Source organism: Eurosta solidaginis, chromosome 2 (assembly GCF_040869045.1).
Source record: "Eurosta solidaginis isolate ZX-2024a chromosome 2, ASM4086904v1, whole genome shotgun sequence".
In the NCBI taxonomy this organism is placed as follows: domain Eukaryota; kingdom Metazoa; phylum Arthropoda; class Insecta; order Diptera; family Tephritidae; genus Eurosta; species Eurosta solidaginis.
Window position 1 is genome coordinate 161,962,715 of NC_090320.1, and position 17,286 is coordinate 161,980,000.

Consider the following 17,286-nt stretch of genomic DNA (forward strand, 5'->3'; position numbering starts at 1 on the left):
AATGGGACTGGAACAAAATAGATACTACCCTCTTGGACTGAAAATAAGGGATGAAGAAAAATGAGAAGAACTTGAGATAAGAGAAAAGAGGGGAGGAGAATGAGACTGAGAAAGAGATTGAGTGAGACGAAGATAGAGATAGATGAAGCGAAAAAACGGGGGGAGGAGTGAATAAAAGGATTATGAAAAAGTGAAGAGGGGTGAGGGGCAGAGTTAGACGGAAAAAGCTTATTAAAATGTATACAGATAGACCAAATTTAGGGCAGAACAATGTCTACCGGGTCTGCTAGTTGTACAATAAAATATATGTGTCAACATAGTGGTGGTGAATCTCAATGTCTACTTTGCAAGAAGCATATTGTTTGCAAAGTTTTTGTAATATTAGAAGCCATTACGAAAAATTTCATAGTGAATGTGATAAGTATTCAGACGAAGCACGATTATAATTACTTCAGCAACTAACTTCTGTAGAAAACAGTGCTCAGAGTTCGTCAAAGGTCAACCACTACAAAATTGCTTGTATTCACCTCTATAGTTATGGAAGGATTTTTAGCGAACAAGCAAACGGATGTCATTTACACGGGCTTCAGCAAAGCATTTGATACCGTCAACTATGAGTTACTTATTCATAAACTTGATTTACTGGGCTTTCTGTTTCACCTATTAATGTGGCTGAAAAGCTATCTTTCTAACCGGACCCAAAAAGTCCTGCTCAGGTGCAATCTGTCGGAATCGTTCGGAGTTTCCTGCGGTGTACCCAGGGAAGTCATCTAGGCCCTTTGCTCTTTACTCTTTTCATTAACGACTTGCCACAGACAATATTATATTCCCATACTATAATGTATGCGGATGATGTAAAACTTTGCTACACTTACTGTCCTCCCGATTTAAGTACCTTGGATCTTCTTCAGGCCGACTTGGACTCGTTCCAACGTTGGTGCACAACAAATTTACTAGCTTTAAATTGCTCTAAATTTCAGCATATGACATTTCACCAAGTGAAACCAGCATTGTGGAGGGTGGGCCGTGTGCAGAAGTCCACGAAAGTGGGGAAAGCTTCTCTCCGCCATTCACCTGGTAATGGCCAGAGCGATTCTTTTGCATGCGGTTCAAGCAGCTCACAACTGCCGGTCGCTTGCGGCCAAGTATCCTCTGGGTAGCCGCTAAACATCGGTTCAGCGGTGAGCTAATGTGAGAAGGCGACAACCTGCCTAGGCCACTCTGACATAATCCGTTTAAGGGCTAGCCGGGGGAGATCTCATCGGCAGCGTCTGTACACATCTAGGTGCGGCTGCAAGCGGGCGTCTGTCTTGGAGCAAGCGACTCGCTATATAAACGTGCCAAGTAATATTTTCACCCCCGCTGAGCTGGTTGTGCGCTGGGCTTGGGACCCGCCACGTAAAACCATACTCCAATGAAATATAACAACAAGCCTCGGATAAATACACTCTCTATTGATGACGACCATGGCAAACGTTTGAAGGACAATGAATTGAGGGCATGCACCTGGAACGTCCGCCCCTGAATGGGATTGGTGCATATGCCCGGCTGGTTGATGTCCTCGTCAAAGCAAAATCTGACATCACCGCCATCCAAGAAATGCGTTGGACGAAGCAAGGAAGAAAGAAGATGAAAAATTGTGACATATATTGGAGTGGTCATACGAATAAGCGCAGTTTCGGCGTCGGATTCGTGGTGGGAGACAGACTTTGTCGCCAAGTGCTGGCGTTCACGCCTGTGGACGAACGTCTCGCCGCTATCGGAATAAAAGCAAAATTTTTTAATATATAATTCATCTGCGCCCATGCGCCGACAGAGGAGAAAGACGATGAGATGAAAGACACTTCTTATGAACAATTAGAACGCACATACGAGCGCTGCCCCCGTCATGATATAAAAGTCGTGCTTGGCGACTTTAACGTCAGGGTGGGCAAAGAAGGTGTTTTTGGCCCTACAGTCGGAAAGTTTAGCCTACACAATGAAACTTCTCCTAACGGACTGAGGCTGATTGACTTTGCCGGTGCTCGAAACATGGTCATATCCAGCACGAGGTTCATGCATAAAAAGATACATCAAGCTACATGCCTGTCTCCTGATCGAAATACTCGCAATCAGATCGATCACGTTGTGATAGACGGACGGCATGACTCCAGTGTTTTAGATGTGCGGACGATCCGATGACCTAACATCGACTCGGACCATTATCTCGTCGCAGCCAAAATACGCACCCGCCTCAACGCGACTAAAACCAAGGAACAAAAAACACAAGGAAAGCTAGACGTCGAAATGCTTCAATCACAACAGACTGCCAATGATTTCGCAACTCGACTCTCACACCTGCTCTCTGAGAGCACAACTCATCCTGAAGGAATACAGGAGCAGTGGGAGCATATCTCCAAAGCACTTCGTACTGCCGCCGAGGAAAAAATTGGTTACCGGCGGCCACGGAAAAACAACTGGTACGATGAAGAATGCCGCATTGCAACCGAAAGAAAAGACGCTGCCTACAGGGCTACGTTAAAAGCGAGCATGAAAAGAGGAGTGTGTGAACGCTATCATGAGTTGAAAGGGGAAGCGAGACGCCTTTTCAGGAAGAAAAAAGCAGACGCAGAAAGGCGTGAGTGCGAGGAGCTTGAGCTGCTAGCCACCAGGAATAACGCCCGAAAATTCTACCAACCAATTCTACCAATACAGCGACATACGGAAGGTTTTAAGACCGGGGCAAACTCCTGTAGGAATGAAAAGGGCGACCTTGTAACTGATGTCCAGAGAGTGCTTAGATTATGGAGGGAATACTTCTCTGCTCTCCTAAATGGAGGCAGCAATTCACCGTGCAGAGATGAAGAACCCGATCCCGCAATCGACGATGATGGAATATATGTCCCCCCGCCCGATTATGACGAATTTAGAATAGCAATAAACAGATTGAAAAACAACAAGGCCGTGGGCGCTGATGGATTGCCTGCGGAGCTATTCAAGTACGGCGGCGAGGAGTTGGTAAGGCGCATGCAGCAGCTTCTTAGCAAAATATAGGCGGACGAGTGCATGCCCAACGATTGGAAACTAAGTGTTCTTTGCCCAGTCCACAAGAAGGGGGATTCTGCAAAATGCACCAACTATCGTGGAATCAGCCGTCTTAATATCGCATATAAGGTCCTTTCAAGTGTATTGTGCGAAAGATTGAAGCCCACCGTGAACCGGCTACTTGGACCTTATCAGTGCGGCTTCAGACCTGGTAAATCTACCATAACCAGATTTTCACAATGCGCCAAATCTTGGAAAAAACCCGTGAGAAGAGAATCGACACACATCACCTCTTCGTCGACTTTAAAGTCGCCTTCGACAGCACGAAAAGGAGCTGCCTATATGCGCTATGTCTGCACTTGGTTTCCCCGCAAAACTTATACGGCTGTGCAAAATGACGTTGAGCAACACCATCAGCTCAGTCAGAATTGGGAAGGACCTCTCCGAGCCGTTCGAAACTAAACGAGGTGTCAGACAGGGCGACCCCCTATCGTGCGATTTCTTTAATTTGATGCTGGAGAAAATTACACTAGCTGCAGAACTTAGCCGCACTGCAACAATATTCTATAAAAGCGTGCAATTACTGGCATATGCTGATCACATTGATATCATCGGCTTAAACACCCGCGCTGTTAGTTCTGCTTACTCCAAACTGGAAAAAGAAGCGGTAAAGATGGGCTTGACGGTGAATGAGGACAAAACGAAGTACCTGCTGTCATCGAGCAAAGATACAGCGCATACGCGCCTTGGCAACCACGCCACTGTTGGCAGCCATAATTTCGAAATAGTAAAAGACTTCGTTTATTTGGGAACCAGCATCAACACTAGCAACAACATCAGCACTGAAATTCAGCGAAGAATCAATCTTGCCAATAAATGCTACTTTGGACTAGGTAGGCAATTGAAAAGTAAAGTCCTATCTCGGCGAACGAAAATAATACTCTACAAGTCACTTATCGTACCCGTCCTGCTATATGGGGCAGAAGCATGGACCATGATAACAGCAGATGAAGCGGCTTTGGGAGTGTTCGAGAGAAAAGTTCTTCGAAAGATTTATGGACCTCTGCGCGTTGGCGATGGCAAGTACCGAAGAAGATTTAATGATGAGCTTTACGAGCTATATGCAGACATCAACATAGTACAGCGAATTAAAACGCAGCGGTTGCGCTGGCTAGGCCATGTTATGCGAATGAAAGATGATGCTCCGGCCAAAAAAGTGTTTTTATCGGAACCCGCCTATGGAAGCAGAGGTAGAGGGCGGCCCCCACTCCGTTGGAAGGACCAGGTGGAAAACGATTTGAAATCCCTTGGTGTGACCAATTGACGCCGGTTGGCGGAGCGAATGAGCGACTGGCGCGCCTTGTTGGACGGCCATAACCGTTTAGACGGTTAAGCGCCAAATAAGTAAGTAAGTAAGTAAGTAAGAAGCCAGCATTGAAACCTTATGTAATAGATGGTACGCCTTTGGAGCGTATCTCTATTGCAAATGATCTAGGTGTCCTTTTTGATCCGAAATTGAATTTTAACATGCATATTTCATCTATTGCCAACAAAGCGTTGGGTCTACTTGGATTTGTTAAAAGATGGGCTAAAGAGTTCGATGATCCGTACCTCACTAAGGTTCTTTACACATCGCTGGTTCGTCCAGTACTCGAGTATTGCTCTGCGTTTGGTCCCCTGTTTCTCAAAAGCATGTAAAGCGTCTTGAGTCAGTTCAAAAGCAATTTTTGATATTCGCATTGCGCGGCCTTAATTGGGACTCAAGTCTCCACCTTCCTCCATAAAGAAGTTGACTTCTTCTTATTAACTTATCCACTGTGGAAAATCGGAGAATATTAAGGGGGGGGGGGGGGGGGGGGGTATTGTTCATCATCTGCGGACCTTCTCAGCTGCTTGTTTTTCGCGGCTCCCCCTAGAGTATCCAGACACTACATTCCTTTTTATTTACCCTTTTTTCGACGAAACTTTGCTAAAAATAATACTCTTCTTATCTGGTGCGCGCACTACAATTACTTGTATAGCTGTATCAGTCTTGAATGTACTCTTGCCACTATACGTAATGCAATACTTGCCTCTCTAATTTAAGAGATACAAGTTAATTTAATTTAATTTGTTGAAATCTCGATATATCTTAAATTTTCATCTTTTGAGTTGTATATTTATATATCTGTTTAAGTGACTTGCTTTCACTTAAATAGGCAACGGTTCCGTGACTTGCGTTCACCTAACCACCCATCTGTGACTTGCGATCACGTCTCCAAGTGACTTGCGTTCACTTCACTAGTTATGACTTGCGTTCATACAACCCTGGCGGTAGAGTAGACTGGAGTTGCCATCCAGTGCTTCCAGTCAACAGTGTTGGAATTGCTTTCCATCACTAACCCATGTTATAAATACCCGTGCAATGCATTAACTCTCTCTTGTTTCGTGGAACACCGAACATCTACCAGCAACCAACATCATCTACCTTTTTTGGAAAAAACGTGCATCGGATCAACAACGTAGGAGCGAGTACAACCATCAGCCCCGACGTCACCTCCAAATCCATGAGAACAAAATCCACCCATCATTCCAAAAATCGTAAGTTATATCTTTATATGTAAAAGCAACCGAAATATCACTTGCGCTGCGGTATTCCCCTAAACTAACCTAACCCTTGCGCGGTCATCCCCACCCTTGCGTGAGATTGGTTCTCGAACCTAACCTAGCCCTTGCGCGGCCGCAAGACGGATCAAAATCCCGAAGCCTACCCTTCAAATTCACTATTTAAATTCATTTCGTAAAAATGTTCGTTCCATTGTGGAATTAGTTATATTTCCATTTTATATATATTTGCTGTGTGAAGTATCAGCGTTTAAGTTCCTATTGTTAGCTTTAAGAGTTTCAATTCAATAAATGAATTAATATTGAAATACGCATTTGCGTCAATGCGTTAAACATTTGGTCCTTGCGAGCCAAATTTGAATCAGTGGCAACGCAACAAGTACAACACTGGATATATCGCTATCGCCCCATCGCTAACTTTTTCACTCGAATTTTTAACTCTGCGCGTGTGACATCCAAAATATTATAAGTACCACCATATATTTGGAAACACTCTTAAATTGTTAAAACAACTTGTAAAAGTGTCGTAAAATTGTTAAAAATATTTTGTAAAGAGTTTACAAAAAACTTGTGAAGTGTAGTGGCGAAAATTGCAACGCAAATTACCATTTTGCCTCACAAGCCGCCTTGCGCGCAAAGCATTGTTGACGTACACCTAAAACTTACCCAAAAATCAGAAAAGGAGCTATAAAGAACGGCAATGAGGACTGTCCGCATACGCACGTAAGTGGAAATTCATTTTTTTTTCTTTTTCGTAAAGTGCATTCATAGCGGCAACCAAGCCCGTATATTCTACAGTTATTTGCACATACGGTGGTATATACATATGTATATACGGAATTCCAGTCCGCTATTTTGCGAATAGCGGGACATATTTTCATCTGTTTTTTCGATCGTCGCTTGCGCTAGCAGCGACGGCAGCCTATCTCCCTTTTGGCTCTTCATCATTTATGTATATGCACATACCTGGTAATACTAATTCACGCTATTTGCACTAGCAACCCCACTTGTTTTTCAATTAAATTGCTTCTAAATACTATAAAAGATCCCTTCTTAATGAAATTCAAATAGAAGTTCTATAAAGTGCATATATGAGTTTTTCTCAATAAACAGAAAAGTTGTGTACCTACGCATATACATACCACAACCAGTTGCTTACATACACATACAGATAAACGCCGGTTTGTAGGAGTAAAGAGTGTGATTTGCTCTAATCGGCATAGTCATCGATATAACTAAATATATTGAAGTTGTAATAAGGATTTATCGTTGCGATTGGGTTCGTACCCAATAATTGTCTGGGAAAATTATCCCTTAATAAAAAAAAAAAAAAAAAATACAACAATCTTACCTCTTGCGCAATTCAGCACGGGAATAAATGCGTTATTACGTTGCTTGCGTCCAACCACAACACCTATTGAGAAAACCGCTTATCTTGGGTTTCTCAAATATTGAAGATCCTACGTTATTTTGCATATAACGTGTTTGCTACCACTCTTATCTACATATCTCCATCATTTCTACATATACCACGTTTATTTACACATCACACAAACATTTTGTATCACAAAACCTTCAACATAATCCGTATATTTCAGTGAATTCGGGGGAAATTCCCTAGTAAACCGTGCTAAGTTCCCCTTTGTGAAATACTTTCGATTTCAGTGGGGCATTCCATAATTAACATTGATTAGTTTCTTTTGGTGAATCTCTCCGTGAGCAGTGCAAACCGATTAAGTGCCCGTTCATTTTCGAAAAATCGTTCTCCCTCTGAGCGACAGACGGAAAGTCCACTCTCCCAAATAAGCGTTTCTCGACTTGCGTCTGTAGTGTTAAAGTTTCCAATTCCGAATCTTCGCGCACAATACCAATTGTGAACTAAAATAATCTCCACCCAGCTTGTCTTCCTGGTCATTTTTTTTTTATCAAATCAGACCTTTGATACCGTCTCCAATCATGCCTTCTTCAACAGAAATCATGTCCAAATTCATCTTCGACTCCAACAATGTGGTGAAATTTTGCACCAATTTTCAAAAGGAAGATCCTGATGACCAAACGGACTCTTTATTGGAGGTCAAGTTAGAGGACCTCAACGGTCGCTGGGCTTCGTTAAAAAATGCCTATGAAAACGTCTGCATAGCTGAGGACAGCGCAGTTTCTGGAGAGTTTAAAGAGGAAGCCCACAACAAATTTCAGCTTTGTGCTGACTCTTTCTACATCTACATCTTTCTACATCTAAAATAATCATTCTAAAATAATCTCCACTGTCTTCCTGGTCATTTTTTTTTATCAAATCAGACCTTTGATACCGTCTCCAATCATGCCTTCTTCAATAGAAATCATGTCCAAATTCATCTTCGACTCCAACAATGTGGTGAAATTTTGCACCAATTTTCAAAAGGAAGATCCTGATGACCAAACGGACTCTTTATTGGAGGTCAAGTTAGAGGACCTCAACGGTCGCTGGGCTTCGTTAAAAAATGCCTATGAAAACGTCTGCATAGCTGAGGACAGCGCAGTTTCTGGAGAGTTTAAAGAGGAAGCCCACAACAAATTTCAGCTTTGTGCTGACTCTTTCTACATCTGCAAATCACATATATTGGACCAATTAAAAATCCTCCGTGGGAATTCGTCAGAGTCTGGCAATACCTCCAATGGGAATCCAACAGGGCCAGGCAATATCTCCCGTCAGTCTCTGCCTTTCGATCCAAGCTCGTCTTCATGTCTCAAGCTGGCACCGTGTGATACAGAAACCTTTTACGGTAGTTATGAGGAGTGGCCATCCTTTCGTGATATGTTCACGGCCGTTTACCTCAACCATCCCAAACTGACTCCCGTCTATCACTTGCGAAATAAGACTCGAGGAAAGGCAGGCGCAATCGTAAAACAGTACCCTTTGTCCGATGATAATTTTTCATTTGCATGGGAAGCGCTAAAAGCCCGATTCGAAAACAAACGAATCCTAATAGATAAACAATTGAAATTGCTTTTCAACATTCCTCAAGCTACCTCGGAGAGTAGCGAAGGAATTCAAAAGATACAGAACACCATCAATGATTGTCTTGTGATCCTAAAGACGCAAGGAATTTCCGTTTCCGAGTGGGACCCCATTTTAATCTATTTATGTTCCTCAAAGCTACCAGAGGAAACCCTATCTCTGTGGGAGCAGTCCCTCGAATCTAGGAAGGAGCTTCCTAACTGGTCCCAGATGAACCAGTTTCTGACCAAACGTTACGAAGTGGTTGAACGCCTACATGAATATAAAGGCACTAAATCACGCACTTTGTTCCCATCGAAATCCTCGCCTAAAATCCAACCCTATCACTCTCAAGAAAAACTTGCGTTTACTTGTAGATTATGCAACGACAGTCATCCCTTGAAATCTTGCCCCGAATTCCGAAAACTCAGCGTACCAGAGCGTACCAAATTTGTGAAGGATATCCGGTTTTGCACGAATTGCTTCGCTTACAACCATTCATCTACCAACTGTCCCAGTGCCTTCCGATGTCTGCACTGTAAGAAAAACCATCACACCATGTTACACCCTCCCACAACCAACCAGCCCGAATCAAAGGCTACGCCTAGCACATCCGAGAAAAAGGCAACCAATCTATTACACACCGAATCTTCCCAAGAGCCCAGACATCCCATCTTCAACCTCACCGAGGGCAATTGGGAAGAGTCTCCTTCTCCCACCAAACCTGACTTCGAAGTTCAGGCTAATTTTTCCACCAACAACGAGAAAACACTCCTTCCCACCGCCCTAGTGAGCATCGAACACCAGGGTTCTATCTTCACGTTACGAGCACTCATCGATCAAGGCTCACAAAAAACATTTGTGTCCGAAAAAATACAACACCGGTTACAACTACCTACCTATAAAGAAAACTTCTCAGTCACGGGGATGGGCGGAAAAGTAGTAGAAAATGCCAACCGTGTCTGTCTACTCACGTTGGTACCGAAATTCAATCACACCCGTATCCATACCAACGCCATCGTCTTAAAACAGCTGACCAGTTTTCTTCCCTCCTTTAAACTATCGAAACCAAATCTTTCGGAAATTCAGGATTTAGATCTTGCGGATCCATACTTTTATACACCCGGTCCCATTGATCTCGTCATTGGCAGTGACCTTATACCCCAGATCCTCTTACAGGGAATGAGACACGGAGTTTTTGGGAGTTTGCTTGCGCAAAATACCGTTTTCGGGTGGTATCTGAGCGGACCACTGACCTCCACCCAATGCTCTACATTTCATACCCATGCCACAACCGTTTTAAACGAGGATCTGAGCTTCCAGCTGAAACGTTTCTGGGAATTAGAGGAAGTCGCCGAATCACATCTCCCATCCGAGGACGACCGTGCGTATGAGTCGTTCTATCAAGAAACCACATACCGGCAAGCCAATAGACGTTACGTCGTACGCCTCCCCTTCAAAGCAGGGTTCCCATCCCAGACTTCTCTCGGTTCGTCTCGGTCGCAGGCGATGAAACAAGCGATTCGTATGGAACACATGCTCAAAAAAACTCCGCTCCTTGAATCGGAATATAATCATGTGCTAGAAGAATATCTAGCCCTGGAACATATGAAACCGACTTCTCCTGAAGAAATCCATCAAAATGAAAAGTATTTTTCGTATTATCTTCCTTACCATTCGGTAGTGAAACCGGACAGTGCATCCACCAAAGTCAGAGTAGTTTTTAACGCCTCCAAGCCGACGTCTTCAGGCACGTCGTTGAACGATATCCTCCATATAGGCCCTGCTTTGCAAACCGATCTTATGTTCATCATTCTCAACTGGCGTCTTTATAGATATGTATTCAATGGCGACATTCAAAAAATTTACCGTCAGATCCCCCTACATGAGGACGACCAGCAGTATCAGAGAGTTATTTTTCGTCGACCCCATGACACAAAACCTACCGATTTCGCCTTAAAAACCGTAACATTTGGAGTGAACTGTGCGCCATACCTGGCTATCCGAACATTACACCAGTTGGCCAAGGACTTGAGGGAACCCTACCCTCTAGCTGAGCGAATTCTCACCAAAGAAACTTACGTTGACGACATCTTGTCTGGAGGACATGACCTTCGCTCCTGCATGCACGCCCAATTCCAAACCATTCATTGTTTGAACTCCGCAGGATTCTCCCTCAAGAAAATCACAGCCAACCATCCAGAGCTTCTTGTCCATATTGCAACAGAAGACTTGCTTGAATCCGACTTCTTGAAATTTGATTGCTCAAGTTCAACGAAAACCCTCGGCATTAGATGGAATGCATTAAACGATTCCTTTTCGTATACCATAGAACCCACTCAAGTACCTTCTCAGGCAACAAAAAGGCAAATCTTATCTTCGGTTTCGAAACTTTTCGATCCCGCAGGGTGGCTCGCGCCTATTCTGATTCAGGCAAAGATATTGCTACAGCAAATATGGTTAGAAGGTACTGAATGGGACGAATGTGTCCAACCACCCTCCCTCCAAAAGTGGATTCAATTCGTATCTGACCTACCGGTTATCGGAAAACTTCGAATACCCAGATGGACTGAGTTTTCTCCAAACCAAAACATCCAAATTCACAGATTTTGCGATGCTTCCGAGAAAGCATATTGCGCAACTGTATATATACGTTGTCAATCGGACGAAAAAGTCTCATGTCATCTTCTCTTTTCTAAAACAAAAGTAGCACCTTTGCAAACAGTGAGCCTGCCGCGCTTAGAACTGTGCGGTGCAGTCCTATTATCCAAATGCATAAAAAATCTAATCAATCAACTACATTTAAGGGATATTGAAATCTTCTTATGGTCGGATTCATCAATCGTCCTTGCGTGGCTCGAAAAGCCACCATGCAATTGGAAAATATATGTAGCGAATCGTACGTCACAGATTATCAACAACGTAGGTAACATTAAATGGCGCCACGTATCCACTAACCATAACCCGGCAGACCTCGGCACCCGAGGGTGTAGACCACAGGATTTAATTTACCAATCACTATGGTGGACCGGACCAGACTGGCTTCTAAAACCACCCGAGCAATGGCCCCTTTCACCGCGTCAGAACGTTGTTCCTCACGAAGAACGAAAGGTTGAGGCGCTCCATATTTCGGAGAATGAACCCGACATCCTAGACCGATTCTCATCTTGGCCGAGGCATTACGAGTGATAACCTACATTTTTCGTTTCCTCCATCGAATCAAGCCCATAAAGTCCACTCAGTCGATCAATTACGAGTCTTTAGTTATCACTCAGGCTGAAATTAACTGGGTAAAAACACGTCTCATAAAACTTGCACAGACTAGATACTATCCCGTGGAATATGCCCAACTTTCCAATGGACAAACTATCTCAAAAAGGAGTTCACTTCTCCCCCTGAATCCCCCCTTCTCGACGCAAATGGCCTTCTCCGGGTAGATGACCGACTAATCAACTCTGATATCCCGTATAAAGAAAAAATATCCCGTCATCATCCCTGAATCCTCACGTTTCTGCTACTTATTTCTCCAATATCTACATAATCTATTAATGCATGCTGAACACCAACTCATGGTGAGAACTGCTAGACAGGAATATTTCATTCCGCGATTGAAATCAAAAATTAAGTTTTGCATACGTAATTGCAAAACATGTACCATCTTCAAAAAAGCCTCGAGATCACAAATCATGGCCGCCTTACCACCTGAACGTTCTAACTATTCCTTACCATTCACTTATACCGGACTGGACTTTGCAGGTCCGTTTGACCTTAAATCGTCAAGTATGCGTAAAGCACCAATAATTAAAGGCTACGTCTGCGTCTTTGTGTGTTTCTGCACCAAAGCAATACACTTAGAACCCTGCTCCGACCTTTCAACCAAAGCCTTTCAAGCCGCCTTTTCCCGATTCGTCGGAAGACGCGGTCTTCCCTCACGACTCTTCTCCGACAATGGGAAAAACTTGGTCGGCGCCAATAGGGCATTTCAACGAGACTTCAAACAATTCCTGAAAGAAGCTTCCGATGATATCAAGGAAAAATACTCTCTTCAATCTCTCGAATGGAACTTTTTACCACCCAATGCCCCCCACATGGGCGGCCTCTGGGAAGCCGCCGTTAAGAGCTTCAAATTGCATTTTAAACGCATGTCTAGCGGTCACCATTTTACATTCGAGGAGCTGGCCACATTGCTTGCGCGCATTGAAGCCATACTCAACTCCCGACCACTCTCCCCTATGTCCGACAATCCACAAGAATTACTCGCGTTAACTCCAGGACATTTCCTACGCGGTGCTCCATTGCTGGCTGCACCGGAGCCCCAACTCGATAATCTATCTCTCCATAACAAATGGGAAAAGCTTAAAAGGTTACATCGCCAATTTAGTCAAAGGTGGAAAGATGAATACCTCAAAGAGCTTCATAAAAGGTATAAATGGAAGACCGCTCAAAGGGACCTTTCTGAAGGAGATTTCGTCGTTCTTAAAAATGAATTGCTACCCCCAAACGAATGGCGCCTGGGCCGAGTAGAAAAGGTGTACCATGGAGTTGACAATCGCATACGCGTCGCCGACATTAGAACGCAACAGGGAATTTTCACCCGACCAATAGTCAAACTATGTCCTCTTCCCATCCAAGCTGAGGTGCCCAGCCCTTAACCCGAATTCACACACATTTTCACCGTCCAATCACCACAGCCAAACTTGTTTAATACTTTTACTAAATCGCATCTCTCTTACAGAAGCCGTAACACCCATCGATCGTCATCTTCGGATGTCTCCGTCGGCAATCGTTCCCGGGTACCCCGTGACCCCAACGTGCACCAGTGCTTGGCATGCTTCCGCTATCACGCCCTGCGTTTTTGCCGGGAGTTTAATTTGATGGATGTAGAGGAGCGTCGCGTCAAGGTACGCTTCCTCGATTACTGCCCCAATTGCCTCGCCCGAACACACAACCATGTCAGAGACTGTCAATCCGAACAGAAGTGCAAGATATGTCGTCAATGGCACCACACCCTACTGCATCGTCCATCCACGGAAGAGCTGGAGGTGGAACACACCACTACCGAAACTGCACGTCAACGGGCAACAACCCCGGCGGCCCGACCAACCTCACGGCCCGCCGCCGCCACCTCTCGATCGGCTTCAAGAGCCGCTACTTCACCTGCGCGACGTAGACCTCAGCCGTTGGACGCTCGCTGGTGCCTCGAGCTCGACAATGCCATCACTGCCTTACAACGCCTCCGCAGAGCAGTTGCACCTGTGCAACGGGGGCGCCATGTTTAAGTGACTTGCGTTCACTTAAATAGGCAACGGTTCCGTGACTTGCCTTCACCTAACCACCCATCTGTGACTTGCGATCACGTCTCCAAGTGACTTGCGTTCACTTCACTAGTTATGACTTGCGTTCATACAACCCTGGCGGTAGAGTAGACTGGAGTTGCCATCCAGTGCTTCCAGTCAACAGTGTTGGAATTGCTTTCCATCACTAACCCATGTTATAAATACCCGTGCAATGCATTAACTCTCTCTCTTGTTTCGTGGAACACCGAACATCTACCAGCAACCAACATCATCTACCTTTTTTGGAAAAAACGTGCATCGGATCAACAACGTAGGAGCGAGTACAACCATCAGCCCCGACGTCACCTCCAAATCCATGAGAACAACAAAGGAAGTATCATTCCAAAAATCGTAAGTTATATCTTTATATGTAAAAGCAACCGAAATAGCACTTGCGCTGCGGTATTCCCCTAAACTAACCTAACCCTTGCGCGGTCGTCCCCACCCTTGCGTGAGATTGGTTCTCGAACCTAACCTAGCCCTTGCGCGGCCGCAAGACGGATCAAAATCCCGAAGCCTACCCTTCAAATTCACTATTTAAATTCATTTCGTAAAAATGTTCGTTCCATTGTGGAATTAGTTATATTTCCATTTTATATATATTTGCTGTGTGAAGTATCAGCGTTTAAGTTCCTATTGTTAGCTTTAAGAGTTTCAATTCAATAAATGAATTAATATTGAAATACGCATTTGCGTCAATGCGTTAAACAATATCTTTTATATTATACAGTCGACCATACTTTGTCGTCGACTTTAAATAATAAATAAATAAATAAATAAATAACAAGTAAGGAAGGCTAAGTTCGGGTGTAACCGAACATTACATACTCAGTTGAGAGCTGTGGAGACAAAGTAAGGGAAAATCACCATGTTGTAAAAAGAACCTAGGGTAACCCTGGAATGTGTTTGTATGACATGTGTATCAAATGGAAGGTATTAAAGAGTATTTTAAGAGGAAGTGGGCCATAGTTCTATAGATGGACGCCATTTAGGGATATCGCCATAAAGGTGGACCAGGCCTGACTCTAGAATTTGTTTGTACGATATGGGTATCAAATGAAATGTGTTTATGATAATTTTAAACGGGAGTGAGCCTAAGTTCTATAGGTGGACGCCTTTTCGAGATATCGCCATAAAGGTGGACCAGGGGTGACTCTAGAATTTATTTTGTACGATATGGGTATCAAATGAAAGGTATTAATGAGTATTTTAAAAGGGCGTGGGCCTAAGTTGTATAGATGGACGCCTTTTCGAGATATCGCTATAAAGATGGACCAGGGGTGACTCTAGAATTTGTTTGTACGATATGAGTATCAATTTAAAGGTGTTAATGAGTATTTTAAGAGGGCGTTGGCCTTAGTTCTATATGTGGACGCCTTTTCGAGATATCGCCATAAACGTGGACCAGGGGTGACTCTAGAATTTGTTTGTACTATATGGGTATCAAATGAAAGGTGTTAATGAGTATTTTAAAAGGGAGTGGGCCTTAGTTCTATAGGTGGACGCGTTTTCGGTATATCGTTATAAAAGTGGACCAGGTTTGACTCTAGAATGCGTTTGTATAATATGGGTATCAAACGAAAGGTGTTAATAAGTGTTTTAAAAGGGAGTGGGCCTTAGTTCTATGGGTGGACGCCTTTTCGGGATATCGCCATAAACGTGGACCAGGGGTGACCCTAGAATGCGTTTGTACAATATGGGTATCAAATGAAAGGTGTTAATGAGTATTTTAAAAGGGCGTGGGCCTTAGTTCTACAGGTGGACGCCATTTCGAGATATTGCCATAAAGGTGGACCAGGGGTGACTCTAGAATTTGTTTGTACAATATGGGTATCAAATGAAAGGTGTTAATGAGTATTTTAAAAGGACGTGGGCCTTAGTTCTATAGGTGGACGCCTTTTCAAGATATCGCCATAAAGGTGGACCAGGGGTGACTCTAGAATTTGTTTGTACGATATGGGTATCAAATTAAAGGTGTTAATGAGTATTTTAAAAGGGAGTGGGCCTTAGTTCTATAGGTGGATGCCTTTTCGAGATATCGCCATAAAGGTGGGCCAGGGGTGACTCTAGAATTTTTTTGTACGATATGGGTATCAAATGAAAGGTGTTAATGAGTATTTAAAAAAAAAGTGGGCCTTAGTTCTATATGTGGATGCCTTTTTGAGATATCGCCATAAACGTGGACCAGGGGTGACTCTAGAATGTGTTTGTACGATATGGGTATCAAATTAAAGGTATTAATGCGGGTTTCAAAAGGGAGTGGCCCTTAGTTGTATATGTGTAGGCGTTTTCGAGATATCGACCAAAATGTGGACCAGGGTGATTCAGAACATCATCTGTCGGGTACCGCTAATTTATTTATATATGTAATACCACGAACAGTATTCCTTCCTTTTGATTGCGCCCTGCAAAACTTTTTCATTTTCTTCTACTTTATATGGTAGGTGTCACACCCATTTTACCAAGTGTTTTTCTAAAGTTATATTTTGCGTCAATAGACTAATACAATTACCATGTTTCATGCCTTATTTCGTATACATTTTTCGTAATTTTCGATATCGAAAAAGTGGGCGTGGTCCTAGTCGGATTTCGGCCATTTTTTACACCAATACAAAGTGAGTTCAGATAAGTACGTGAACTGAGTTTAGTAAAGATATATCGATTTTTGCTCAAGTTATCGTGTTAACGGCCGAGCGGAAGGACAGACGGTCGACTGTGTATAAACTGGGCGTGGCTTCAACCGATTTCGCCTTTTTTCACACAAAAGATTTATCGTCCTAGAATCTAAGCCTCTACCAAATTTCACAAGGATTGGTAAATATTTGTTCGACTTATGGCATTAAAAGTATCCTACACAAATAAAATGAAAAAGGGCGGAGCCACGCCCATTTTGAAATTTTTTTTTTATTTTTGTATTTTGTTGCAACATATCATTACTGGAGTTGAATGTTGACATAATTTACTTATATACTGTAAAGATATTAACTTTTCTTTTAAAATTTGAATTTAAAAAAATTTTTTTTAAAAAGTGGGCGTGGTCGTTCTCCGATTTTGCTAATTTTTATTAAGCAGACATATAGTAATAAGAGTAACGTTCCTGCCAAATTTCATCATGATATCTTCAACGGCGGCCACCGTGGTGTGATGGTAGCGTGCTCCGCCTATCACACCGTATGCCCTCGGTTCAACTCCCGGGCAAAGCAACATCAAAATTTTAGAAATAAGATTTTTCAATTAGAAGAAAATTTTTCTAAGCGGGGTCGCCCCTCGGCAGTGTCTGGCAAGCGCTCCGATTGTATTTCTGCCATGAAAAGCTCTCAGTGAAAACTCATCTGCCGTGCAGAT